This window comes from Bos javanicus, chromosome 4, assembly GCF_032452875.1.
Source record: "Bos javanicus breed banteng chromosome 4, ARS-OSU_banteng_1.0, whole genome shotgun sequence".
NCBI lineage: Eukaryota > Metazoa > Chordata > Mammalia > Artiodactyla > Bovidae > Bos > Bos javanicus.
Window position 1 is genome coordinate 73397590 of NC_083871.1, and position 27730 is coordinate 73425319.

The 27730-nt window shown below is 37.5% G+C and overlaps 1 long non-coding RNA gene across 6 annotated transcripts in view; it reads left to right on the forward strand.

Moving 5' to 3' along the window:
* The window catches only part of LOC133246262 (uncharacterized), a 508266-nt gene that overhangs the window by 309883 nt on the left and 170653 nt on the right, over window positions 1-27730 (forward strand). For all 6 annotated transcript variants that reach the window (XR_009735984.1, XR_009735987.1, XR_009735983.1 and 3 more), the window contains one exon: window positions 16059-16108. This is a non-coding gene — a long non-coding RNA (uncharacterized LOC133246262). The remainder of the gene's footprint in view (window positions 1-16058; window positions 16109-27730) is intronic.

Below are 27730 nucleotides of genomic sequence, written 5' to 3' on the forward strand. Positions count from 1 at the left end.
GGTCCGTCTAGTCAAGGCTATGGTTTTTCCAGTGGTCATGTATGGATGTGAGAGTTGAACTGTGAAGAAGGCTGAGCGCCGGAGAATTGATGCTTTTGAACTGTGGTGTTGGAGAAGACTCTTGAGAGTCCCTTGGACTGCAAGGAGATCCAACCAGTCCATTCTAAAGGAGATCAATCCTGGGTGTTCATTGGAAGAACTGATGTTGAAGCTGAAACTCCAATATTTTGGCCACCTGATGTGAAGAGCTGACTCACTTGAAAAGACTCTGATGCTGGGAGGGATTGGGGGCAGGAGGAGAAGAGGACGACATAGGATGAGATGGCTGGATGGCATCACCGACTCGATGGACATGAGTTTGAGTGAACTCCGGGAGTTGGTGATGGACAGGGAGGCCTGGTGTGCTGCGGTTCATGGGATTGCAAATAGTCGGACATACCTGAGTGACTGAACTGAACTGAACTGATAGTTAACACATCAGTGAAAGAACAATCATTTCAGAATCCTGGAAAGCCTTGATGAGAATACAAAAGATAACGGATATTACAATGTGAAGTATTTAAGTTTGGAATGTTCGTTGGTGAGAGATAATTTGGTATCTGCAGAAGCCGCCTTGATGATTAGTTTTTCATAGGTTGGTCATAATTAATAATTAAAATACATTTCTCCTGGGAAAATAGAATACTTGATTGCATATGGCCTGTGGACATGGTTCACATGTAAGAGCCTTATTTGTAGTTCACTCAGAGCCTTTACTATATTCTTATCTTTTAGCTATGATGTGACTGTAGTTGGAGAGAGCTATGATGTGACTGTACTTGGAAAGAGTGCAGGATTAGGAGTCTCTACAAGCACAACTCTGAATGACTTTGGTCTTTTTCTCCTAGTCATTGATGGCCATATCAGCAAATTCCCCAGTTTTCTGTTATAGCTTGCTCAGGACCCTTTGAAAATAATGTGATACCTGGGTATCACTCTACTGTGAAAATATGGTGTTATCTTATGATTAAATGTGGTAAAATGCCATTACAGTTTCTTTATTTGGTAAGGAGTTTTGAATGACATGCTGCTGCTGCTGCTGCTAAGTCGCTTCAGTCGTGTCCGACTCTGTGTGACCCCATAGACGGCAGCCCACCAGGCTCCCCCGTCCCTGGGATTCTCCAGGCAAGAACACTGGAGTGGGTTGCCATTTCTGTCTCTCTAAATTGATATGTGAGACTATATTCCTAACTAGCAAACTGGGTATCAGCATCATTTTTATAAAGTGCATACCTTTCTTTTAAAACCCCACATTCTCCATGTTGCCCTAATTGGAGTCTATTTGTGTTATGAAATGATGTAGTATATACCTCAAGAAGATATAACAAATTAGTTCTTTATTGCTTCAACATTTGTTTGGGCAAATCTATCACAAATCTTAACGCCACCCCCCACCAAAAAAAAAAAAAAAAAAGTGAAATTCGGAAAAATTGCCCACTGACATACAAAAATTTACCAGAAACACCAAAGACATCTTGCCACAAAAAGAAAATGAACATTAGAGTTTGTTGTTGCTGCTGCTTATGCTAAGTCACTTCAGTTGTGTATGAGTCTGTGCAACCTCATAGACGGCAGCCCACCAGGCTCCCCCGTCCCTGGGATTCTCCAGGCAAAAACACTGGAATGGGTTGCCATTTCCTTCTCCAATACATGAAAATGAAAAGTGAAAGTGAAGTCGCTCAGTCGTGTCAGACTCTTAGCGACCCCATGGACTGCAGCCCACCAGGCTCCTCCGTCCATGGGATTTTCCAGGCAAGAGTACTGGAGTGGGGTGCCATTGCCTTCTCTGGAGTTGGTTGTTAGGAGACAGATTCTTCTTACTATAGCATATTTGACCTGGAACAATTGGCCAGAATGAACTAAAAAGATTATATTATGTGGATGCAAGTGTCCTTAACTGTTTTTTTTTTTTTTAATTTTTAAAAATTTATTTATTCATTTTAATTGGAGGCTAATTACTTTATTGCTTATGTCTCCTAGACCTAGTCTTAGCCCTGCCATCTCTTCTCCTGGATGCCTAGAGGCATGCTATGCTTCCATCCTCCTGGAGGGGCCTTGAGCAGTTTACTTGCAGTCATCTTGTTTAAAAATATAAGCAAGCAGTGGACAACCTATTGATTGATTCATTCATACGTTCACTTATTCATTCATTTATCCATTTCTAACAACTGAAGGGCTAGAAATAAAACCTGTATTTTCATTTTGAAATGAGTTCAAGACCCTGAATTTAAAATTCATTTAATTTTAAATATTCAGGTTCATTAAAGGTATAAGGATAAGTGATCAGCAGCAGGCCTTCTATACTACTCTTTAAACCTCTCATCCTTTCAGTGCTAATAAGAGTGTGGGCTTTAGAAACAGCAGCAGGAAAACAAGCCTAAATGGTTAGAAACAAAGATTAGAATCTCACAAATGCTTGGATTGACCCCATGACATTTCTAACTGTTCTATTTATTGTGCTATATGTTAGCCAGTTTATTTGAGCGGGCTTATTAGTAACAGACTCATGCACGATCACATTGAGTGTATGAAGCTATTAGCGTTGCCAGATCATTTACATGCAGCAAATGCAGCAGGAGGTTCTCATACACTGCTGTCTACTTTTAATTGGAATTTTGTATTGAAAGTTCCCCTACGAAGGAAATATTTAGCTTCAATTGGACAGACAAAAGAAAACCAATCTAATGCCATTTTTATCCTTATGCTCGATTCAACTCATATTTATTTATTCCACAAAATTGATATAAAACAAAATCTGTGTATATATATAGTTCACATAAACTTAATATGTTTACATTTATATCTATAAATATAAATTTAACTTTATATGTGTACATATATACATACAAATAAACAATATGGAGGAAGGATTGTAAAAGAATGTGTGTGGCTGCATTTTTTTAAGTAAATGATATTGAGAAATTTTGTTCAAAAGAAATTCAAAACAAAATTTCACATCATACCATATTCTAATTTCCAGATGGAGAACTAAAGAAAAATTTTAAATCATAAAATACTGGAGAAAATATAGAAGCATAAAGTGGGTTTGACAACATACATTTTTTAAAAATTTGGTACATTACAAATATAATACATGATAGTTATGAACAAATGATGTAATGAATTAGAGAAATATTTTTAATAAATATATGAAGAGTTAATCTCAATATATATATCTCTTACAAATGAATAAGTAATGATGAAGGACTTAAATAGATGAATTAAAAAGGAATGAAAATGGTCAGGAAATCAAGTTATTCAATATCATTCATAATCAAAGAAATACGTGGGGTATTATCACTCTTCCCCCATATTTGTAAACATTTGAAATGTACACAAATAATATTGAATTTTGCTTCCTTCTTATTCTCAGCTAACATTTATACATACTAAATATTTGCTAGGCACTTTCCTAAGCACTTTGCATATATTCACTCAATGTTATTTTCATGATACACCTATGAGTTTGGTACCATTATTATCTTCTTTTTATAACTAAAAAAATCAAAGCATTAAGATATTATGTAAGTCTCTCAAAGTCACAAAGCTAAGTGGTGACCTGAGGCTTGACTGTGGATGTTCTGGCTTTGACTCTGTGCTGTCAGCCGCTCCCACTACTTTGCCTCTCAATTCCCAGTTAAGGTCAAGGTGAGACTGTGCCCGTCAAAGTGTATATTGATGGATGCATCACTTCTAGAAACCAGTTAGTATGGAAGCACACATACATCCACGCATGTATTAGCTTCCAAGAACCTTAAGTACATAACACAAAGGAAAACCTAATAATAGGCAGTGAAATCAGGGCATACAATTTTCTGTATAGTATGACACTCACGTGGAGATATTAGCCATGGATAAATATAGCTGATTTTTTTAAAGCATTCTTATCTGTTTTATAAATTTCCTAAAATGATTTGTATAACCTTTTAGTTCAAAATCTCAGTAAAACCCTATTCAAATGTTAAAATAAAAAATAGTAACACATGGGCTCCTTAGAGGGGTTACAAGTTACAATCACTGACTATTAAAAAAAAAGGGTTATCTCATAAATATTTATCCCTTGTTTACTTGCCCACTTAAGTAGGCTAAAAAAATAAAACCTAAGCCCATATCATTTGCATTTGACTCACTAATTCAACAAATACTGACTGTGGGTGTACTATATGCCAGGCATTCTTCTAGGGATATTGCAGCAAACAAAATATAACAAATTTCTGCACTTGTGGAATTTTCATTCTGGCAAGGTGAGACAAACCATAAACAACCATATATGTGATAAACAAAGAAGAAGAAAGCGATAATAAGACTAGAGATTTATGGGGGGTGCTATTTTTAGAGGATAGTTAGAGAAAGACATCCACATTTAGTGACATTTATGCAAAGACAAAAAGATATAAGAGAAGAAGTTATTTAAGGAAGAACATTCCACACAGAAAGAACAGTAAGCGTGAAACCCTAGGGTGGGAGTGTGCTTAGTTTGCTGGGGAATGGCAAGGAGGTGATATGGTACATGTAAAGTTGGAATGGGGAATGGAGAGGAAGTTGGAGACAAATGTGCTCTATATAGGGCTTTATAGGGCATTGTTAGAACTTTGCATTATACTCTCAATGAGTGTAGGTTTTGACCAGTGGAGTTAAAAGTTCTGACTTAACTTCGGAAGGCTCGTTCTGAATATTGGGTGGAAAATAGATGCTAGGACATCAAAGATGGAGGCAAGAGACCAGTGAGAAGACTGTTACCGTAATCCACATGTGAGATTATTGATACTCAAGCTGGGTTCCTATGTAGCCATGGAGAATGTGAGAAAAAACCCAATTTGGTATAGGTTGAGAAGGTAGACCCATTAAAATTCTCTAATGGATTGGAAATTACATATAAAGAGAGAAGTTTAAAAAAATGAGTCTGGAGAGAGAGAAAGAATGAAGTTAATGTCACTTAAAATATAACAACATTTTTTATTTTTCCACATCAGAGTCCTGCACACTTTTTGTCTTGCCCAATTCTGAGGTGACGTGGGAAAGTGTCTCCCCTTTGTGATTTCCTAGCACCCCAAGTTACCTTTTTGACCAATCCATGAGCCTCTTGGGGAGGGATATTGTTTTACTGTTATTTCTATCTTCAGATATTGTACCTAGTACAATATCTGGCATGCAGTAAATAGTACATGTAAGATTTGTTGAATGAATATGCTATTTGCTTAAGTAAGTAAAGTCACTCAGTCATGTCTGACTCTTTGTGACCCCGTGGATGGTAGCCTACCAAGCTCCTTTGTCCATTGGATTTTCCAGGCAAGCGTACTGGAACGGGTTGCCATTTCCTTCTCCAGGGGATCTTCCCAACCCAGGGTTCAAACCTGGGTCTCCAGCACTGCATGCAGACAGTTTACCATCTAAGCCATCAGAGAAGTGCTTAAATGAGTGGTTAATTAGATGAATAAATAATAATTGGATTTTCCATGTAATTCACTATGACATTTTATTCTCTTTTCCAGGGTAGGCTCAGATTAATAAATTAATTGTATTTATGTGTTTGATAAGATTTCTTTTATTCTAGGCAGTCTTGAGTTTATTTTTTAAGTTTGTTTACCTAAATTATAAGCCCCTTCCCTGGTGGCTTAGAGGGTACAGCATCTGGCTGCAATGCAGGAGACTCGGGTTCAATCCCTGGGTCGGGAAGATCCCCTGGAGAAGGAAATGGGAACCCACTCCAGTACTCTAGCCTGGAAAATCCCATGGAGGGAGGAGCCTCGTAGGCTACAGTCCATGGGGTCACAAAGAGTCAGATATTTCTGAGTGACGACACATGATGACACAAGCAACATGTAATTATTAAACTGGTCTCCAGATCCTCTGGCAAAGATCCCACCATCACAAGCTGAGTCCAGATCAAAATACTAATTCACTGTAGAGGGGCATGGAGCCTGTCCTGTGGGGATGACTAAGATGTTATATATCCTGGGACTTCCCTGGTGATCCAGTGGTTAAAACTCTGTGCCTCCACTGCAGGGGAAAGTGAAGTTGCTTAGTCATGTCCGACTCTTTGTGACCCCAAGGACTGTAACCTACCAGGTTCCACCATTCATGGGATTTTCCAGGCAAGAATACTGGAGTGGGTTGCCATTTCCTTCTCCAGTAGATCTTCCCGACCCAGGGATTGAACCTGGGTCTCCCACATTGCAGGCAGACACTTTTCCATCTGAGCCACCAGGGAAGTTCCTATAAAACCTTCCAATTCTTCCCTTATAGAAAATTTTCTATTTCTTCATTTTCATGTATCTAGGCAGTTATAACCTAAACTCACATTTCTATGTTTTATTCCTAACTGACATCAACTGTGATATCAGTCCTTCTCCCTAATTTTTCCTTCATATTACTTTCTAATCATTTTCCCCCCATAAACCTCAGGATTCATTAGATCATTCCTCTTAGAAAAAATTAAGATCTTCGGTCAAGGGATATTGCCCATGTTCCTCAGCCTGATTTCTAGGCGTCTTCAATTTTGGCCACTATTTATAGAATGGTTCCCTGTGCAAGACATTTCTCTGTATTACCTTGCCTTTCTTCTCCAACTGTATTCCTCAAATTCTCCTGTTATAGGTAGAGTCCTCTTGGTTGTTTACCTTCCCTGCACTGTGACTGTATTATTATCATTTCTGTCTTTTATTTGATATCTCTTCCTGGTGAGCAAACCTTTGAACTCCTTTTCATCAATCTGAAAGCTGCATAACCTTTCAGATTGTGCTCTACCAGCCATCTCAGCCTATTCCTGCCTCAGCTCTCCTAAATACATGATGTACTGCAAGCATTTCAAACCTTTAAAACTTTTCTGATATTGTAAAGTTCCTACATTTTTCATATGATTTTTTAAATTTCCAATTAGACTGTAAGTGCCTTGAAGGCAGAGGATACATATCTTCTTTATTTTCTATTCACAATTATTTGTTGTGACCTCAGCCGCAGCACATGGTTTAACATACTATGAACTGTTAGTAAATGTATATTGCCTTGATTTAAGAAGTATAGTAGTAGATGTTACACAGCTTTTATATCAAATTCTGTGTAACACTCAGGAGCAAGGTTGTACATTATAGGACTGGTGATTAGCAGCCATTACCCAAGCATCACCTTGTGACCACAAGATTTACTTTCATTGAGCTTCTTATTAAAGAGTCGATCTTAGTCTGTGACCTCAAATGTTATGAACCAAGCTTTATAAATTATATAAAAATCCAATAGTGATACCCATTGTCTATTTATGACTTTTAGTATGATGATTTGCAGAGTCAGTATAGACTGGTGACGGCAGAACAGAGATTTTAGACTCAGACTGGAAGTAAAATCCAAGATACATGTTTATTTACTCTAAGAAAAGGTGATATTGTTTCTCTAGTCCACTGTTTTCTTTCCTGTACCATAGTACAGATGATAATACTTGCTACTTTGTAGGATTGTAATGAGACATGCATGTAAGGCATGCAAAACAATGCTTGACACTTGGGAGTCATCAATAAATTTTAGGAATTATTATTTCTGTCACTATTATCATCTTTATTTTTGTTATTAAGGTACAACAAGGCCTAATTTAGTCAGACTATATTATAATGATGCAAATCACATTAAAAATAATTGTCAACTCACAAGCCAAGAGAATAAGAATTGAGGATGATGGACCTCCAAAATGTAATTATCAAAAAGCTTTCTTTATGTCTTATTCAATTGTAGAGCCAACCTAATTTTGAAAGTTGTATGTTAAATAAAGTAGACTAGAAACCACAAGTTCATCCTGTTGGTAATGATACATTACAAGAATTGATTAAAAATAAATAGAGAAGAGAAGTAAAAAACAAGAAAAACTAGAAAAATTTGAGATCATTTAGTATAAGTAGCATTGCATATTATGAAATAAAATCTTGAGGATATCATTTCTTATACCAAAACACTATAATTGATGTATTAAATTACCATGAATTCTCACAAAAGGTAAAATTATTTATGATAAACACTGTTTAAGAAGATAAGAAAACATAATAGATATTTCTGCCAAATAGAACATTTTATTGACTTGGAAAGCATCTAGCACATCCAGCTAAAACTGACATTGGGCACACAAACTTATATCACCTCCTCCTGACATGCCACTAAAATAATAGTAATAGAATTTTTTAAATGGGTATAAAACAAGTGGACAAAAAGCTGGGAGAGGAGAGAGAAAAAAGGAACAGAATTTTATTAACTGGAAAGTACATAGACAAGTGGAAATGACCTAGCAGACTCAAGAAAGTTGACTTTTATTATTGGTTGTGGTAAAGACAACTGATTTGCAAATGAAATTTCTCCAAAGTGTCAGGTTTTAGTTACTTCTTGATATCAACTTGTTATCTCTAGTTGTAGAAAGTGAAAGTGAATTCGCTCAGTTGTGTCCAACTCTTTGAGACCCCATGGAGTATATGCCCACCAGGATCTTACATCCATAGGGTTTTCCAAGCAAGAGTACTGGAATGGGTTGCCATTTCCTTCTCCAGAGGATCTTCCCGATGCAGGGATCAAACCCGAGTTTCCCACACTGTAGGCAGATGCTTTTACCATCTGAGCCACCAGGGAAGTTGTAGAGGTACCCCATTATTTATTTATCTATTTTCATTGGAGTATAATTGCTGTACAAGGTTCTGTTAGTTTATGCTGTACAACGAAGTGAATTAGCTATATGTATTCATATATCCTCTCCCTCTTGAACATCCCTTCAACCCTCCCCTCATCCTACCCCTCTAGGTCATCACGAAGCACCGAGTTGAGCTCCCTGTGCTATTCAGCAGCTTCCCGTTATCTATTAATATTTTATACAGTGTAGTACAAAAAAGATATTCATGAGCCAGATAATCACGATGGTGTGATCACTTCCCTAGAGCTAGACATCCTGGAATGTGAAGTCAAGTGGGCCTTAGGAAACATCACTATGAACAAAGCTAGTGGAGGTGGTGGAATTCCAGTTGAGCTATTTCAAATCCTAAAAGATGATGCTGTGAAAGTGCTACACTCAACATGCTAGCAAATTTGGAAAACTCAGCAGTGGCCACAGGACTGGAAAGGTCATTTTTCATTCCAGTCCCAAAGAAAGGCAATGCCAAAGAATGCTCAAACTACCACACAATTGCACTCATCTCACACGCTAGTAAAGTGATGCTTAAAATTCTCCAAGCCAGGCTTCAGCAATATATGAACTGTGAACTTCCAGATGTTCAAGCTGGTTTTAGAAAAGGCAGAGGAACCAGAGATCAAATGGCCAACATCCACTGGATCATGGAAAAAGCAAGAGAGTTCCAGAAAAACATCTATTTCTGCTTTATTGACTATGCCAAAGCCTTTAACTGTGTGGATCACAATAAATTGTGGAAAATTCTTAAAGAGGTGGGAATATCAGACCACCTGACCTGCCTCTTGAGAAATCTGTATGCAGATCAGGAAGCAACAGTTAGAACTGGACATGGAACAACAGACTGGTTCCAAATAGAAAAAGAAGTACATCAAAGCTGTATATTGTCACCCTGCTTATTTAACTTGTATGCAGAGTACAGCATGAGAAACGCTGGGCTGGAAGAAGCACAAGCTGGAATCAAGATTGCCAGGAGAAATACCAATAACTTCAGATATGCAGATGACACCACCCTTATGGCAGAAAGTGAAGAAGAACTAAAGAGCCTCTTGATGAAAGTGAAAGACGAGAGTGTAAAAGTTGGCTTAGAGCTCAACATTCAGAAAACTAAGATCATGGCATCTGGTCCCATCACTTGATGGCAGATAGATGGGAAAACAGTGGAAAGAGTGGCTGACTTTATTTTTCTGGGTTCCAAAATCACTGCAGATGGTGATTGCAGCCTTGAGATTAAAAGATTCTTACTCCTTGGAAGGAAAGTTATGACCAACCTAGACAACATATTAATAAGCAGAGACATTATTTTGTCAATAAGGTCCATCAATTCAAGGCTATGGTTTTTCCAGTAGTCATGTATGAATGTGAGAGTTGGAGTATAAAGAAAGCTGAGCACCAAATTGATGCTTTTGAACTGTGGTGTTGGACAAGACTCTTGAGAGTCCCTTGGACTGCAAAGAGATCCAACCAGTCCATCCTAAAGGAGATCAGTCCTGGTTGTTCATTGGAAGGACTGATATTGAAGCTAAAACTCCAATAATTTGGCCACCTGATGCGAAGAACTGACTGATTTGAAAAGAACTTGATACTGGGATAGATTGAAGGCAGGAGGAGAAGGGGATGACAGAGGATGAGATGGTTGGATGGCATCACCAACTCAATGGACATGGGTTTGGGTGGACTCCAGGAATTGGTGATGGACAGGGAGGCCTGGTGTGCTCAGTTCATGGGGTCGAAAGAGTCAGACACGACTGAGGGACTGAACTGCACTGAATACAGTAGTGCATATACGTCAGTCCTACTCTCCCAATTTGTCTCATCCGGCCCTTCCCCCTCTGTGTCCATTCTCCATATCTATGTTTCTATTTCAGTTGTTCACTGTTAGCCCTGGAAAGTTAACTCCTCAATTCTGGCCCATATTTGAGAGTAGGCTAAGGTACCAAGTCAGAGGACAAAAAGACATGCAAAGAGAACATGAGATGGAATGATATCAGTGCAAGGTAAGTCTGAGATCACAGGCCACATTTTATCCCACTTTAGCTGAAATCAGAGAAGTAGAGAGACTTTGAATTAAGACAGCAGTGGTGGCTGCCATAGATCCCTACAATTCAGGGCTAGAGAGCTCTTTCCTGAGATTGTAGCAAGTCATAATTCTTCAAAAGAGTTCTTCAGGAAGGCAAACTGGATAGATTGTCTTGATTTTTTTTTTTTTTTGCTATTTAAACAAATATACATATGCCATTACTCTTCCTAGAAATGCATATGGTTTTCATTTTTAAAAAAAATTTTAATATAAATTTATTTAATTGAAGGCTAATTACTTTACAATATTGACTTTTTAACATAACTGAAGACACAACTGATGGGAGAGAGTAGGCTTAGAAAATGTACTTATAGATTATATCTCTAAAAAAATAGAAAACTAAGGAAAAAGTATTAATTCCAAAGAATACTACTATTGGGCATTAAATTGGAATTTTCCAAGCTAGAATCCTGGAGTGGGTTGCCATTTCCTTCTTCAGGGGATCTTTCCGACTTAGGGATAGAACCCACATCTCTTGCATCTCTTGCATTGGCAGAAAGATTCTATACCACTAGTACCATCTGGGAACCCAAAGGATAACAGTCATTAGCATATATGCACACACATGCCTCAATAGTGAGTATTATTTACATGGTAATAACAATATAAATACCGAATACTGAGCTAACTAAAATTATGATATAACTACGTTGAGAGTTGTAGGTAATGGGAGTATTCATTTGGGGGGTCAATGAAAGAATGAGGTGCCAATAGTAGTAAGTAAAATGTTAGAAGTTAGAAGTAGCAATATAAATACAACTTCCCTGGTGGCTCAGACAGTAAAGGATCCACCTGCAATGCAGGAGACCCAGGTTCCATCCCTGGGTCAGGAAGATCCCCTGGAGAAGGAAATGGAAACCCATTCCAGTATTCTTGCCTGGAGAATCCCATGGACAGAGGTTGCAGAGTCAGACATGACTCAACGACTAACACATTGGACATTGGACCCTTGAACATTTCAGTGGGGTGGTGGGGACTGGGGAGAGGTGTTAGATGTACTTATCCTCCCCACAGTTAAAAATCATGTATAACTCATAGTCAGTCCCCTGCATCCTTGATTTCTCCACATCCATTCCAGATTTAACCAACCGTGGATCCTGTAAACCCCCATTGTTTAAGGGTCAACTGTATATCATTTAGAAATATGGAATACATCAGGAAGTAATGTGAATATTTTCATTTGTCTTCATGGCCAAGGTTTTCTGAACAGTGTAACAGAAGATAGAAAATGTTTCTTTCCCCAACTGCTCTTCATACCATTAAGGGTAGAAACCACTTGTCCTTCATCTTGGAACTCTCTGGTCCCCCTAAAAGGCAATTAGGGCAATAAAACTTTTATCTCCCGCAAAGACAAGACCTATATTTGAGGGTAGATACCTTCTTCTCTTTCCTTAAGAAAGGTTCTTTGTCTTGTTACTGTCTCTCCCTCTGTCTCTTGCTGGAGGGGAGGAGGAATATATGTGATATCTCCTATATAATCTCCTAATTTCATAATTTCTGGAATCAGATATATAGATACCTCCTGCCCCCAACACACACACACACACACACATACACACACATGCAGCAAAGTGATATCTTCCATCATCTTGTTGCCCTGTGGATGAAAATAGAATGTGGAGAACTGAGCAAAGGTATTCTGTAGGGAAATAATAGGTCTGCCTATGGTACTAAAACCTAATGTTTACTGTTAGGATAAAATTAATTTGTATAAGTGAAAAAACTTATAAGAATCATCTAAAATAATTGAATTTGGTTATTTCAAAATTGGTTAATAGAATTGATATCAGTGATATCAAGGCTCTTTTTCTTATTACAAGCATTTTATCTCTTTGACTCAAAACTGTGTGATATTTGGCAAAACTAATACAATTATGTAAAGTTAAAAAAAAAAACTGTGTGTGTAATTTTAATAGTGAACTTTGAGTTAAAATTTTAAATGATCACCTATAAACCTCATTATCAAAAAAAAGGGTAACCATTTGACATTGACCTTAAAATCAGCACTTGTACAATGTTTACATAGCAGTTTGGTTTTACTTTTACTGAATTGTATCTTACCAAGAATGAATTAACCTGCATTACACACTTATGGTTCAACACATGAATTCAAGACCTTTATGGTTAAAGGAGCTGAGCTCATACTGCAATTATTTAAGTATGGACACAAATACCCTTCGAAGAGTGCCTTGGGATTTTTTCATTTTCACTGGGTCAAACCTTTTCTCTCCAGGACCTTTTGCTGCAGATGTAATTGCAGTTTATCAAGGCAGTTAGTCATACACAAAGGATTTCTGAGATGCCAGTTTGAGAAGGTCTGCACAGTATTTTTCTAGCTATCAGCTATATAACTTGGTGACACAAAGATTTTATTCTTGTTGCACATTTTTTCTTCTTAACCTTGAATAGTACTTCTTTGTGTATTACAGTTATCTCAACAGCTTTTGTTGAAAAATAGATGAAAATTGTCTAAGGAACTGTTAATACATTTTGATATTAACATGAAATCTGCTGCTTCAGAGAAGGAGATTGCTAAGTAATAAGTAATGTGAATTTCCTAAATTTGCTGGCAATCTGAAGTTATTACATATACAGAACTTATTGCTCCTTGCATAAGTGCGATTTCTTTCTATAACTAAGATATTTGATAGATATTTGACTTTATTTGGGGGAGTCTTGAAGACTAAATTTTGGGGAAGTTTCCTTCAGTGATATCCCATTTTCCCTGTAAAATTTAATATTGCTTTTTATATTTATATTTCCATGTAGTAGTTGTGATTAAAAGTATTCTGAGAAAAATTTATTTTAAAATATTTTATCATCATTACCATGATTTGTTTGCCAGGCAGAGAGTAGAGATAATAGCTAGAGGGGATAATAGAATAAAGCAATTGTTAAAAAATTTTTTTTTCTTTTGGGGTAATTTTAGATTTACAGAAAAAAAATACATAGAGAGCAGAGACTTGTGTTGGCTGAAATAAAAATATACAACATAAGACTATGAGTTTTAGTTTTATGCTGAGGACTACTCCGTGAGTGACAGCCTCTCAGATAGCTCTGAGGAACTGCTCCAAAAAGGTAAAGGGAAAGGGTTGATATATATATGATTTTGGTGAAGGAGTGCATGCAATCAAGCATACATCTGAGTAAAAGAATACTGTTAATCATCAGCAACTCAGTTAATGATGTTAGTGCTTTTCTTACATGGGAAGATACAAGAATCCAGGTTCATAAAAAATTTTCTCCTGAAATATTTGTGATTATCTAAGGATTTGTTTTCCCAAAGCACAGAGTGCCTCATCCTGATCTTTCCCTGAATTCCTTTCAGGGTGTATTGTAGGTCAGTGACTGCTGTAGCTGATGACTTCATTCTTATGGAACCACACTCTTTGCTTTACAGTTGCTATAAACCCTGCATCCTGTTTCAGTTCCCCCTGTTGTTGGTAGCTTCCATTGCCATGTACCTTTTTCAAAACTAAGAAAATAGTACTGATACTTTGTGCTGTGCTTAGTTGCTCAGTCATGTCTGACTCTTTGTAACCCCATGGACTGTAGCCAGCCAGGCTCCTCCGTCCATGGGGATTCTTCAGGAAAGAATACTGGAGGGGGTTGCCATGTGCTCCTCCAGGGGATCTTCCAAACCCAGGGATTGAATTCAGGTCTCCCACACTGCAGATGGATTCTTTACTATTTGAACCATCAGGGAAGTCCAAGAATACTGGCGTGGGTAGACTATCACTTCTCCAGGGGATCTTCCTGACCCAGGAATCTAACATGGGTCTCCTTCATTACAGGTGGATTCTTTACCAGCTGAGCTACCAGGGAAGCCCACTAATATTTTATTATTAACTAAATACTTCATTTTATTAGGATTTTACCATTTTTTTCCATTATATGTTTTTTTTTCTCTTCCAGAAAGCAATCCAGTCTAACATATGCCATTTAGTAATCTTGTCTCCTTAGTTTCGTCTGGTCTTTAATGGTTTCTCATTCTTTGCTGTATTTGGTGGCCTTGACAGTTTTAAAGAGTGCCAGTCAAGTATTTTGTAAAGTTTCCGTCAGTTTGGTTTTGTCTGATATATCATTTCTCATGATTAGACTGGAGTTATGTACTGTCAGAAAGAATGCTATAGAGATGATATGCGTTTTTCAACCCTTTGTATTAGGGGTACATGATATCCACATGGCATCATTAGTCCTGTTTCTTAGGTAGATAGACTTTGCTAGGTTTTTGTGCTATAAAGTTACTAGTCTTCCCTTTCCAGTTTCTATTATATAGAAATGAGTCACTAAGTCCAGCCCATACTCATTGGAATTAAACTCCACCTCCATTTATGACAACTTTGTATCTTTTCTTTTTATTTATTTATTCAATAAATTTGTTTATTTAGTAAATATAGACTCATGTATGTTTATTTTACAATTTAGGTTATAATCCATCACTCCATTTCCCCCTAACTTTGGCCATTAAGAGCTCTTTCAAGATTTGCTCAGTGTCTTCTTAACATGGCCAAATGGAGTTACTTTTTAAGCACTTTCTTACTTTGTGATACTTCTAGACACTCTAGGCTCTTGATATATTTTTACTATTCAACTCTACCCTCAAGGAAGAAGCCCTGGTTTCTTGAAATGGAGAATGGTACTAGAAAACAAAATCTGAGAATTGGGTATAAAATGATTGTTTTAAAAGAATATGAACAATAAGTACATTTGGTTAAGAGAGAAAAGTTGCAGTGTAGCAGACTAAAATAATAAAATGGTACAACTGAAGATATAAACAATAGGTAATAGGAATTAATAGATAGCAAAAATAGACGGGAGACATTAAGTAAAAGGGATCACTCATGTTTCTGATATTTAAGGGAAGAATGAGTGAGTCAGACATAGCTTGAAATGGAATTGATGGCAAGAAAGAAAACACATATGAAGTTTCCTTATATTTATTTTATTAATTCATTTCATTTCATTTTATTTTGGAAATTAGGTTCTATCCAAAGCCACTGATGTTGAATATGAGACTGAAGGCTTGACTTGATCAGAAAGGATTTTGAACAGTTGATGGGATGATTATGTTAAGTAACAGGGGTTGTGTCCCTTTGAAGTTAGAAAAGCTAGCAGTCAGATTAGTTTTTTGTTTCTCCAAGAATGACCTGTAGGATGCAAGAAAAAGAAGGAAAAAGGTGAATTTAATGGTGTGATTTTGGTAATGATAGATGATAAGTATTCGTAAACATAATGAAGTATTTTCCAAAACAGAATTTTTAAACCCTGTCACTTTTACATTTTCAGGAAATTTGCATGCTGGTTTACAACCTCTTGGTAGCTTGAGATCCGTCCTGGTGAAAGTGTTTATATCATAGGCATTGGAAAAAAACACATCAGGCCTTTATTTCCCCAGAGATGGTTGTTGAACACATACCACTGCTTTCTCTCCTCTCACCCTACTTTTGAAAAGGTTATCTGTATCTTTTGCTCAATTTTGCCAACCTGAAGAAACCACCAAGGAAGAGTAATGGTATGCTCATGAAACAAATAGGCAATCTGCAAGTTAATATCACTCTGGGAGGGGGCGTGGTAGACGGACTTGTTTATAAATCAGTTGTACTTAGAGGGTCAGATGAAATAAGCCTTTGGGGTAGAAGGGAAAACTCAAGGATCTGGGGAGATTCTAACACTTCTCTAGTCCCAAATTCAGTGGTCACAGTCCTGAACTGATGGCAGATACCTGAGGTGAAGATAAAAATTGAGGCTCAATATCCATGAAAAAGCAGAAATTTTACTTTGTGGTAAAATCAGATCAGTAATTGACAATGCATTGAAGTGTGTTAATAGTTAACTAAAAACAGGAGCTTTTGTGGTAGTAGTTATTCTATGTCTTGACTGTATTGGTGGCAACATGATTTTCTTGTTATTGTTCAGTCACTAAGTTGTGTCTGATTCTTTATGACTCCATGGACTGTAGCACACCAGACTTCCCTGTCCTTCACTATCTCTTGGTGTTTGCTCTAACACATGTCCATTGAGTCCATGATGCTATTTGATCACCTCATCCTCTGCTGCCTCCTTCCCCTCCTGCCCTCAACCTTTCCCAGCATCAGGGTATTTTCCAATGAGTCAGCTTTTCACATCAGATGGCCCAAGTATTGGAGCTTCAGCTTCAGCATCAGTCTTTCCAAAGAATATTCAGTGTTGATTTCCTTTAGGATTGACTGGTTTGATATCCTTGCAGTCCAGGGGACTCTTAAGAGTCTCCACCAGCACCACAATTTAGAGCATCAGTTTTTTAGTGCTCAGCCTTCTTAACGGTCCAACTCTCACATCTGTACAGGGCCACTGGAAAAACCATAGCCTTGACGATACAGACTTTTGTCAGCAAAGTGATGTCTCTACTTTTTAATATGCTGTCTAGGTTTGTCATAACTTTCCTTCCAAGGAGCAAGCCTCTTTTAATTTCATGGCTACAGTCACAATCCTCAGTGATTTTGGACCCCAAGAAAATAAAATCTGTCACTGTTTCTAATTTTTTCCCATCTATTTGCCATGAAGTGATGGGACAGGATGCCATGCTCTTAGATTTTTGAATGTTGAGTTTTAAGCCAGCCTTTTTGCTCTCCTCTTTCACCCTCACCAAGAGGCTCTTTACTTCCTCTTGACTTTCTGCCATCAGAGTGATTATCATCTGCATATCTGAGACTATTGATATTTCTCCTGGTAATCTTGATTTCAAATTGTTATTCATCCAGCCTGGCATTTTGCATGATATACTCTGCATATAAGTTAAAATAAGCAAGATGATGATATACAGCCTTGTTCTATACCTTTCCCAATTTGAAACCAGTCAATTGTTCCATGTCCAAGTCTAACTGTTGCGTCTTGACCCGCATACACGTTTCTCAGGAGGAAGGTAAGGTGGTCTGGTATTCCTATCTCCTTAAGAATTTTCCAGTTTGTTGTGATCTACAAGGTTATTCTATTATCTTGATTGTGTTTGTGGCAACATGACTACAGCTGTCCAAATTCATATAACTGTCCAGCTAACAAGGTGAATTTTACTATATGTGAATTTTATCTTGAACCTATTTGGATATAATAAAACATGGGCAAAGGTATACTACTAGGTGATAGCAGATTGAAAGTAGAGCTCATAATCATACCTCTCAAGGCAGAAATCAGATTAAAAATCAAAGAGATAAATAAGCATACTTAATAATCTTAAAGGCTATGTATCACAAACTGCTTAAGGGATGAATACTTATGTGTAAACTAACACAGCAATAGTTCTCATGAAGCATAAAAATCAAAAAATTCAAAGGAAAATACACAGGAATACAACTTACAAACAAAAGAATAATGACACCTCTCCTCCTGAAAATAAAACTCAAATAGAATATTCTACCAGAAGACAACAACAGCAAAATGTTAAGAAATGTTCAGGTGAAAATTAAAGAGTAAAATTTTAAAATTCTTTCAAACTAATGATACAGTATGATATATAAAAAGTCTGTGGGATAGCAGTAGAACAACCACCAAAAAATATAAATACCTATATAAGTAAAACAAAGTCCCTCAAAAGAATTAAACACTCAGTGCAATAAGCTAAGGAAAAAGTAAAGTAGAAAGAAAGAAAGTAGAAAGAATTAATAAAGACAAAAGTTAATGAGTTGGAAAAAATAAAAACAATAGAATCAATGAATAAATGTAAAAGCTGGTTTCTTTCAGAAAAGGTATACAAAACAGATAAACCACTAGCTAATTTATCAAAAGAAAAATTGGAACCACGGAAAGGTAAGCATTAAAATTCATATTGTGGCAAAATCCTCAGGAAAAAATAACCATTTCTACAAACACACAAACAATTGCAAGGAGAAAAAACAAACAGGGGGTAGTTAGATGGTTAAGAAGAACCTTTTAACCATTTAAACCAAAGAACTTCATTTGATATCTACCTTAAGCAAGCAGCCAACCAGCTAACCAACCAAACAACAAACAAAACTGGAAAAAAATGAGAAAAGTGGGACATTTGTGCAAACACTAAATAAATAAGAAATTATTTTTAGGTATGATGATAGCATTTAAAATTTTGTTTCAATATGAGTCATTGTTTTCTGAGTTCAACGCTGAAATATTTATAAGAGATGAAGTGATAATCCCACATTGTGGAGTGAAGAGGGAGAGGCAAGTGAAATTACAGATGAAACAGAAATTCCTGAGTTGATAAAATTATTGACAGTAGAAGAGGGCTACATGTAGTTTCAATACATCAGTCTCTTTACTTTTGTATAATATATGCTTATTGATTTCCATAATAAGTTGACAATTGTACGGAATTTAAGACTTCACAAGTTTCAGCATGCTACAAAGATGAAGCAGAATTAGAATGTCCACACATTTGGGAGGCAGGAAATACAGATTTGTCCATAACTAGTCTCACACCCTAAAAGGTGAGCTGACCATACTCAATAACATAGATAAATTTCATAAGCCTAATATTGAGCAAAATAAATTGTACTGTGACTCCAAATAAATTGTACTATGACTCCATTTATATTTCAAAACAGGCAAAGTGAAGCTGTGGTTTAAAAGTTTGTTCTGTTCTGTTTAGTCACTAAGTCATGTCTGACACTCTTGTGACCCCATAGACTGTGGCCCGCCAGGCTCCTCAGTCCATGGGATTTCTCAGACAAGAATCCTGGAGTGGGTTGCCATTTCCTTTTCCAGGGGATCTTCCCCATCTGGGATTAGACCCACATTTCCTGCATTGTCAGGTGGATTCTTTACCAATGAGCCACCAGGGAAAGAGAGTGATTGTTCTTTTGGGAGCAGTGACCAGAACATTAGTTCATAAGGGGCTGCTGAGGCACTGGTGATTTTGCCTGTCTTACTATCATACAGGTAGGTTAAATTTGTGGCAATGCATTGAGTTATATTCTAATGATTTGTATATGTCTCTATATACATGTTATAATTCAATAAAAAGGTAAGAACGTGGGCAGAGGTGGGAACAGGTGTTCTAAGTTTTCTCATAGCCTCCCTTGGCATTGATATTATCTAATCATAATTCTGGGCTTCCCTGGTAGCTCAGCTGGTAAAGAATCTGCCTGCAACTCAGGAGATCCTGGTTTGATTCCTGGGTTGGGAAGATCCCCTGAAGAAGGGATAGGGTACCCACTCCAATATTCTTGGGCTTCCCTGGTGGCTCGGACGGTAAAATCTGCCCACAATGCGGGAGACCTGGGTTTGATTCCTGGGTTGGGAAGATCTCGGAGAGGAGGGCATGACAACACACTCCAGTATGCTTGCCTGGAGAATCTCTATGGACAGAGGAGCCTGGCAGGCTACAATCCAAGGGGTTGCAAAGACTCAGACACGACTGAGCAACTAAGCACAAGCACAATCATAATTCCATTACTTCACGTGAAACAGATTAAGCAGTCCCACTCTGCTCTTTAATAACACTATTTAAAAGCAACCAAGCACTGTTTTTGACAAACTGCTTCTAATTGTAATTTTGTGAACTTATTGAAATAGCTTAAATTTTATTTATCTGAGAAATGTATCCTGTCAAAATGGTACATATACTTGAGAGAATAAAAAAAACACCATGAATTGGTTATTTCCATATTCCAACTTACAGAAAAACGGTGAATGAATTTCTGGGTATTCAGTTCAGTTCAGTCACTGAGTCATTTCCGACTCTTTGTGACCCCATGAACCGCAGCACGCCAGGCTTCCCTGTCCATCACCAACTCTCGGAGTTCACTCAGACTCACATCCATCGAGTCAATGATGCCATCCAGCCATCTCATCCTCTGTCGTCCTCTTCTCCTCCTGCCCCCAATCCCTCCCAGCATCAGAGTCTTTTCCAATGAGTCAACTCTTCGCATGAGGTTGCCAAAGTACTGGAGTTTCAACTTTAGCATCATTCCTTCCAAAGAAATCCCAGGGCTGATCTCCTTTAGAATGGACTCGCTGGATCTCCTTGCAGTCCAAGGGACTCTCAAGGGTCTTCTCCAACACCACAATTCAAAGGCATCAATTCTTCAGCGCTTAGCTTTCTTCACAGTCCAACTCTCACATCCATACATGACCACTGGAAAAACCATAGCCTTGACTAGACAGACCTTTGTTGGCAAAGTAATGTCTCTGCTTTTCAATATGCTATCTAGGTTGGTCATAACTTTCCTTCCAAGGAGTAAGCGTCTTTTAATTTCATGGCTGCAGTCACCATCTGCAGTGATTTTGGAGCCCAGAAAAATAAAATCTGACACTGTTTCCACTGTTTCCCCATCTATTTCCCATGAAGTGATGGGACCGGATGCCATGATATTCGTTTTCTGAATGTTGAGCTTTAAGCCAACTTTTTCACTCTCCTCTTTCACTTTCATCAAGAGGCTTTTTAGTTCCTCTTCACTTTCTGCCATAAGGGTGGTGTCACCTGCATATCTGAGGTTATTGATATTTCTCCCGGCAATCTTGATTCCAGCTTGTGCTTCTTCCAGCCCAGCGTTTCTCATGATGTACTCTGCATATAAGTTAAATAAGCAGGGTGACAATATACAGCCTTGACGTACTCCTTTTCCTATTTGGAACCAGTCTGTTGTTCCATGTCCAGTTCTAGCTGTTGCTTCCTGACCTGCATATAGGTTTTTCAAGAGGCAGGTCAGGTGGTCTGGTATTCTCATCTCTTTCAGAATTTTCCACAGTTTATTGTGATCCACACAAAGACTTTGGCATAGTCAATAAAGCAGAAATAGATGTTTTCTGGAACTCTCTTGCTTTTCTGGGTATTAAAGGGACTTAAAGCCAAGAAGGGAAATTGACTAAGAATTGTGTTGCACTGGAGATACGATATGGAGGGGAAAAAAAAAGCGTGGCACAAAATTCTTATCCTCAACAGAATATCAGTAATCAAGAAATCTGTAATCAGATAATAAAGCAGAAGCTTAAAATATTCTGTTTAGACAGCAAAATCTTGATATCAAATAACTAAGGTCAATAGAGTTTTATAAGAGACTAATATAAAACAGGGCTTCCTTGTGGCTCAGCTGGTACAGAAGCTGCCTGCAACGTGGGAGACGCGGGTTAGATCCCTGGGTTGGGAAGATCCCCTGGAGAAGGGAAAGGCTACCCACTCCAGTGTTCTAGCCTAGAGAATTCCCAAACAGAAAGTCTTAAAAAAACAATAGTCCCTCTTGAAAAAACAAAAATAAAATAAAAATAAAATAAAATATTCAGACCAAATTAGATGTGTACCTCCTCCAAACTTATAAAGAAAGCCCAATTTGTAACCAGGCAGATTTGCAACCATGCAGCACTATGAAAACCTACTGATTTATTATAATTAGAAACATTCTCTCCATCAAATGATGATAGCGATTGCAAACCTGAGAAGTAAAAGACACAAGGAGTATTATCAGTATTAACAGAAAAGATCATTTACCCAGGTTCAGTCATTCAAGAAATCCGAGAGTGAATCAGACTTCCCTGAGTTTCCAGCATATTTTCAGATTCAGCGCTGCTCAATTAAAATGTTATTTTCATTTTTTGATATCTAAATAACTTCTTTTATTTTATGGAAATGTTTTGCAATTTATTAAAAATCAAAGCCAAAAAGCTTTCAAAAATAGATCTAAAAGACATAGATTTATTATTATTTTTTTCCCTTTAACTTAGAAATGTGTTTGATCACCCTATGAGATGGTGATACTTTTCCTATAACTGAACACTTTCCTGTTTGTTTATATATTTTTATATATTCGATTTGATTTCTTTCTTTATCCAGTAGTATGTCTGTCATTGCTATTACTTCTTCAGTGAGGAGAAGCAATTTGATTGAACACTTATTTTTCATCTTTTCCCTGATTTGGCAGCTTGCAATACCACAGGGAACTCTCTCTTAATATTTTTCCTATGTCTGTCATCTTCCGTATTTATGACTGAAGCTGAAAATCACAAGCGATTTTATGTTCTTCCATACTGCTGACTATCCACCTTTGTTCAAAACAATGACATCCCTGTTGTCCCACATTTCACTTCAAAGACTTTCCAGAACCAGGGAAGTATGGGAGGAGTGACTTCAGAAGGGTAAGGAATAATATTTGTTGAGTGTCTGTGAGTCTGAGGCTGTGATGAGCATCTTAAATCCAGTATCTCACTTCATCCTCATGGCCTCATTATTTCACAGAAGGCATCACTTTGTGTCAGAGAGATTAAGTAAGCCATCCAAGAGCAAACTCAAGCTTATCTCACTCCATAGCTCAGAGGTGTAAGGATTTTGATGAGAAAATTCAAAAGTCTAGGCACTCTTCTAAATGATTTCTAAGCTTGTTCAACCCAGCCTTGCCTATCCTAGGGTCATTGTCTTCTCTTGCTTTGGGAAAGGGTTGAGGGTGGCAGGCACAGTTTTGTTTAGATTGATCAGATCTACTTGAGGAGTTATAAAACAATGAAGTTACTAATGACTAAGTAGTGAGGGAAGAGAGTCTTTGTGAATGCCCCTTCTTCAGAAATATGGTCTAACCACACTGAGTTCCCTCTTCCTGACCATCTTTAGCAACTATTATCTGATCTAAAAATCTTAGCATTAGTCTAGTTTGGATGTATATTTTTGTCTTGTCCCATTGGGGGGAAAAGTCAGTTCTTTAAAGGCAGTCTTCTTGATTATGTTTTTCTTTAGTATCCCCAAGTTCCCAAGAAAGAGGAATAACTGAATACAATTAAGCTTTTTAGTCTAAATTGGCCCAGGTCTCAACCTCTGTCTTTTCTGATTGTTACTGGTTCCACATTCTGTGTTGTAGACTGCAGCAACAGTTTATAGCGCTGTTCCTTTCTGTGTTGATGTTATTTTGGAAGCAGTTGTTATGTTTGCAGGATAAGGCACCACTCTCCTGCAACTTTTGGAAGAGGCATACACAATTCCAAATGAAGCATTTTCGAATTAAAACCTTTGACTTGCCAGGGAAATTTCTTCATGTTGACTGTTCTGTGTGTGTGTGTTGTGTGTGTGTGCAATATGTATATTTATGGATTCTGTGTATGTAGACATGAAATACATATATATGACATGAAAGTGAGGTAAAAGTGTTAGTTACTCAGTGGTATTTGACTCTTTGCAACCCCATGGACTGTAGTCTGCCAGGCTCTGTCCTTGGGATTCTCCAGGCAAGAATACTGAAGTGGGTTGCCATTCCCTTATCCAGGGAATCTTGCCAATCCAGGGATTGGACCCCGGTCTCCCATATTGCAGGCAGATTCTTTAATGTCTGAGCCACCAAGGAAGCTCCTATACACACAGACACACACATAGAAATAAGAATAGGAAGTGTCTGGGTCAGGAAAAAAGAGTTCTATATTGATGCTTACAACCAGATTTACCTTAACATTGCAGCATTGGTTCGCCAGAGCTAGTCTACCCACTTCTAAATGAGCTCTTATGAAAACCTTCAAGGCTAGTGTTGAGTTTCACTCTATAGAGAAGAAATGGGGAATAAAGGATTTATTCACCAGAAAGACAGCTACTCTCTCCCCTTCTGAAGAGAGAGAGAGAAAAAATGTGTTTTTTTGATCTTTTGAAATGGGATGGAAATGATCCTAGATTCTCACTCACTCTAACCTTTGGAATGTAAATACATCTTTTCAGGAACAAGTTACCCTGGAGTCTACAGCATTTATGACCTGAAAATATAACCAAGGTCTGGGTTTCATCCTTTTTGAATTATAAAGTCCTAGGGAGAAGCTCTTTTTGGTAGTACCTTGATGACTTAACCTAGGGCCCTAATTCGGACTGTAACTGTTTGCTCTCTAGAAAAGATAAGAGAATTTTTATCATACTTTTGGATCAGAGCAATTAACTGTACAGATAAGTGCAGATCTAACCCTTATGGGATATGGAAATTAAAAATGTTATTAGAGAAAGTGAAAACAAAGCATTTTTATATTTCCATGTCTCAGGAGAGCAGTACTTTTTTTACAGCAGCACTAAGAAGTCTAAGGGAATTTTAATTTACTATGTGCTTTCACTATCCTCCTACTATTATTATCAAAGTTTCTCCTTCATATATAGCATGTTTTGCCAATGGAACTATTCTCTGGACATAGTATATACCTCAGAAAATTTTCATTTCTGCAGCTTTGCTTGTGATATTCCCTTGATGGAGAATGTCCTCCTATGCGCAACTCATTTTTTTTTCCCCACATGGAATATGGCAAATTTCCTAACTGGATAGCTTCTCTTTCCTCTTATATTCTAGTCCTCTTTCATGGCACTTAATCATGTTCTGTTTTGTATTATAGCTATTTAGATATCAGCGATTTTTTTCTAGACTGTGACTCGTTGAAGTAAAGCTTATAATTCTGATTTAAGGTAATACTGAATGTTAACTTTTGTTTTTTCCAAGCTGACGGTATTCCATTTATTTATTCATTTTTCTCTGATGACCTCTTATGTTTGTCTTCAATAATATCATAGGAACCTAATATTTTTATTGAAAGATAAACTGTTTACTTTTGAAAGATAATTTAGGTTACTAATTCCTACTCTATCACAGGCAGTCTAAGAACTAAACTTCATAGAGATAAGCATTTTGAAACCACATTAGAGACTTATTTATTATATAATACTTAATATAATTATTTATTGTATTAATGTGCTTGTGCTAAATCACTTCAGTTGTATCTGACTCTTTGCAATCCTATGGACTTGCTAGCCTCCTCTCTCCATGGGATTCTCTAGGTAAGAAGACTGGAGTAGATTGCCATTCCCTCCTGCAGGGAATCTTCCTGACCCAGGAATCGAACCTGCATCCTTATGTCTCCTGCATTGGCAGGCAGGTTCTTTACCGCTAGTGCTGCCTGGGAAGCCCTATTATTTTATACTTAATTATGATTTTATTATATTATTTATTTATAGTAGGTTGGTGCAAACATAATTATGGTTTCAGACTGAGTTTTAAATGATTAAAGCTAGGCTCAAACAATTCTTTATTAATCAAAATAGGAACCACTACAATCAACATATTTTTGCCAATGAGAAATAAGTTTATTCATGTAGTATAAAAATCCATGTTTTGGGGTTTGATGAGTTTTTGGAAAACTTTTTCTGTGTCCTCCTGGTTGTGGAAGCATTTTCCCTGCAAAAAGCTGTTGAGATGCTTGAAGAAATGGTAGTCAGTTGGCGAGAAGTTAGGTGAATACAGTGGATGAGGCAAAGCTTTGTAACCCAATTCGTTCAACTTTTGAAGCACTGGTTATGTAATGTGGAGTTGCGCGTGGTCATAGAAAAGAGTTGGGCCCTTTCTATTGACCAATGCCAGCTGCAGGCATTGCAGTTTTTGGTACATCTCGTTGATTAGCTGAACGTACCTCTCAGATGTAGTGATTTCACTGGGATTCAAAAAGCTGTAGTAGATCAGATGGACAGCAGACCACCAAATAGTGACCATGGCCGTTTTTTGGTGTCAGATTGGCTTTGGAAAGCGCTTTGGAGCTTCTTGGTCCAACCACTGAGCTGGCTGTCACCAGTTGTTGTGTATCTTTTTTTCACACTTTTTGTCTCACGTGACATTTTGATTAAGAAATAGTTCATGAGTGTTGCATGTAGTAAGAGAAGACAACGCTTCAAAATGATTTTTTGATTTTTGGTTAGCTCATGAGTCACCCACTTATCGAGCTTCTTCACTTTTCCAATTTGCTTCCAATGCAAAACAACCATAGAATGATCCCTGAGTTCTTCAGCAACTTCTCATGTAGTTATCAGAGGATCAGCTTCGATGATGACTCTTAGTTGTTGTCAAATTCCGATGGCTGGTCACTATCCTCCTCATCTTCAGGGCTCTCATCTCGTTTGCAAAACTTTTTGAACCACCACTGTATGTATGTTTGTTAACAGTTCCTGGGCCAAGTGCATTGTTGATGCTGTGAGTTGTGTCTGCTGCTTTACGACCCATTTTGAACTCAAATAAGAAAATTTGCTTTTTGTCTAATGTAATTTCCATTGCCTAAAATATATATAAAATAAACAGCAAGTAATGAGTCATTATCAAAAAACACAAAGAGAGAAATGTATATTAAAATAATGTATAACATAACCACATTTATTTAAAATATATTCCATATCAAATGGCTAATTTCAACAATGCAAAAACCACAATTACTCTTTCAGTTCAATTCAGGCTTAGTCATGTCGGACTCTTTGTGACCTCATGGACTGCAGCACGCCAGGCTTTATTGTCCATCACTAACTCCCAGAGCTTGCTCAAACTCATGTCCATCAGGTCAGTGATGCCATCCAACCACCTCATCCTCTGTCGTCCCTTTCTCCTCCTGTCTTCAATCTTTCCCCAAATCAGGGTCTTTTCCAATTACTTTTGCACCAACCTAATAATACATATTATATTATGCTTAATATATTTATATTGATTGGTATTAGTTGGTACTTATTAATATGTGTGTGTGCTAAGTCACTTCAGTTGTGTCTGACTCTTTGCAACCTGACACATAGACTCTAGGCAACCAGGCTCCTCTGTGCATGGGATTCTTGAGGCAAAAATACTGGAATGGGTTGTCATGCCCTCCTCCAAGGGATATTACTGAAATAGCAATCAAAGCCTCTTTTTTTGTCTTCTAGATTAGCATGCAGGTTATTTACCATTAGCACCACCTGGAAAGCCTTTGTATTAACATGTTAATGTAATTCCTGGATTTGAATTATGATTTAATAAATATTAAGTACATTTTAATTTATTGCTAACATTACAACCTCCATTAGCATTGTTCATAGTGATGCTTTCTAAGTTGAGCTATTTCAAATCCTGAAAGATGATGCTGTGAAAGTGCTGCACTCAATATGCCAGCAAATTTGGAAAACTCACCAGTGGCCACAGGACTGGAAAAGGTCAGTTTCCATTCCAATCCCAAAGAAAGGCAATGCCAAAGAATGCTCAAACTACCACACAATTGCACTC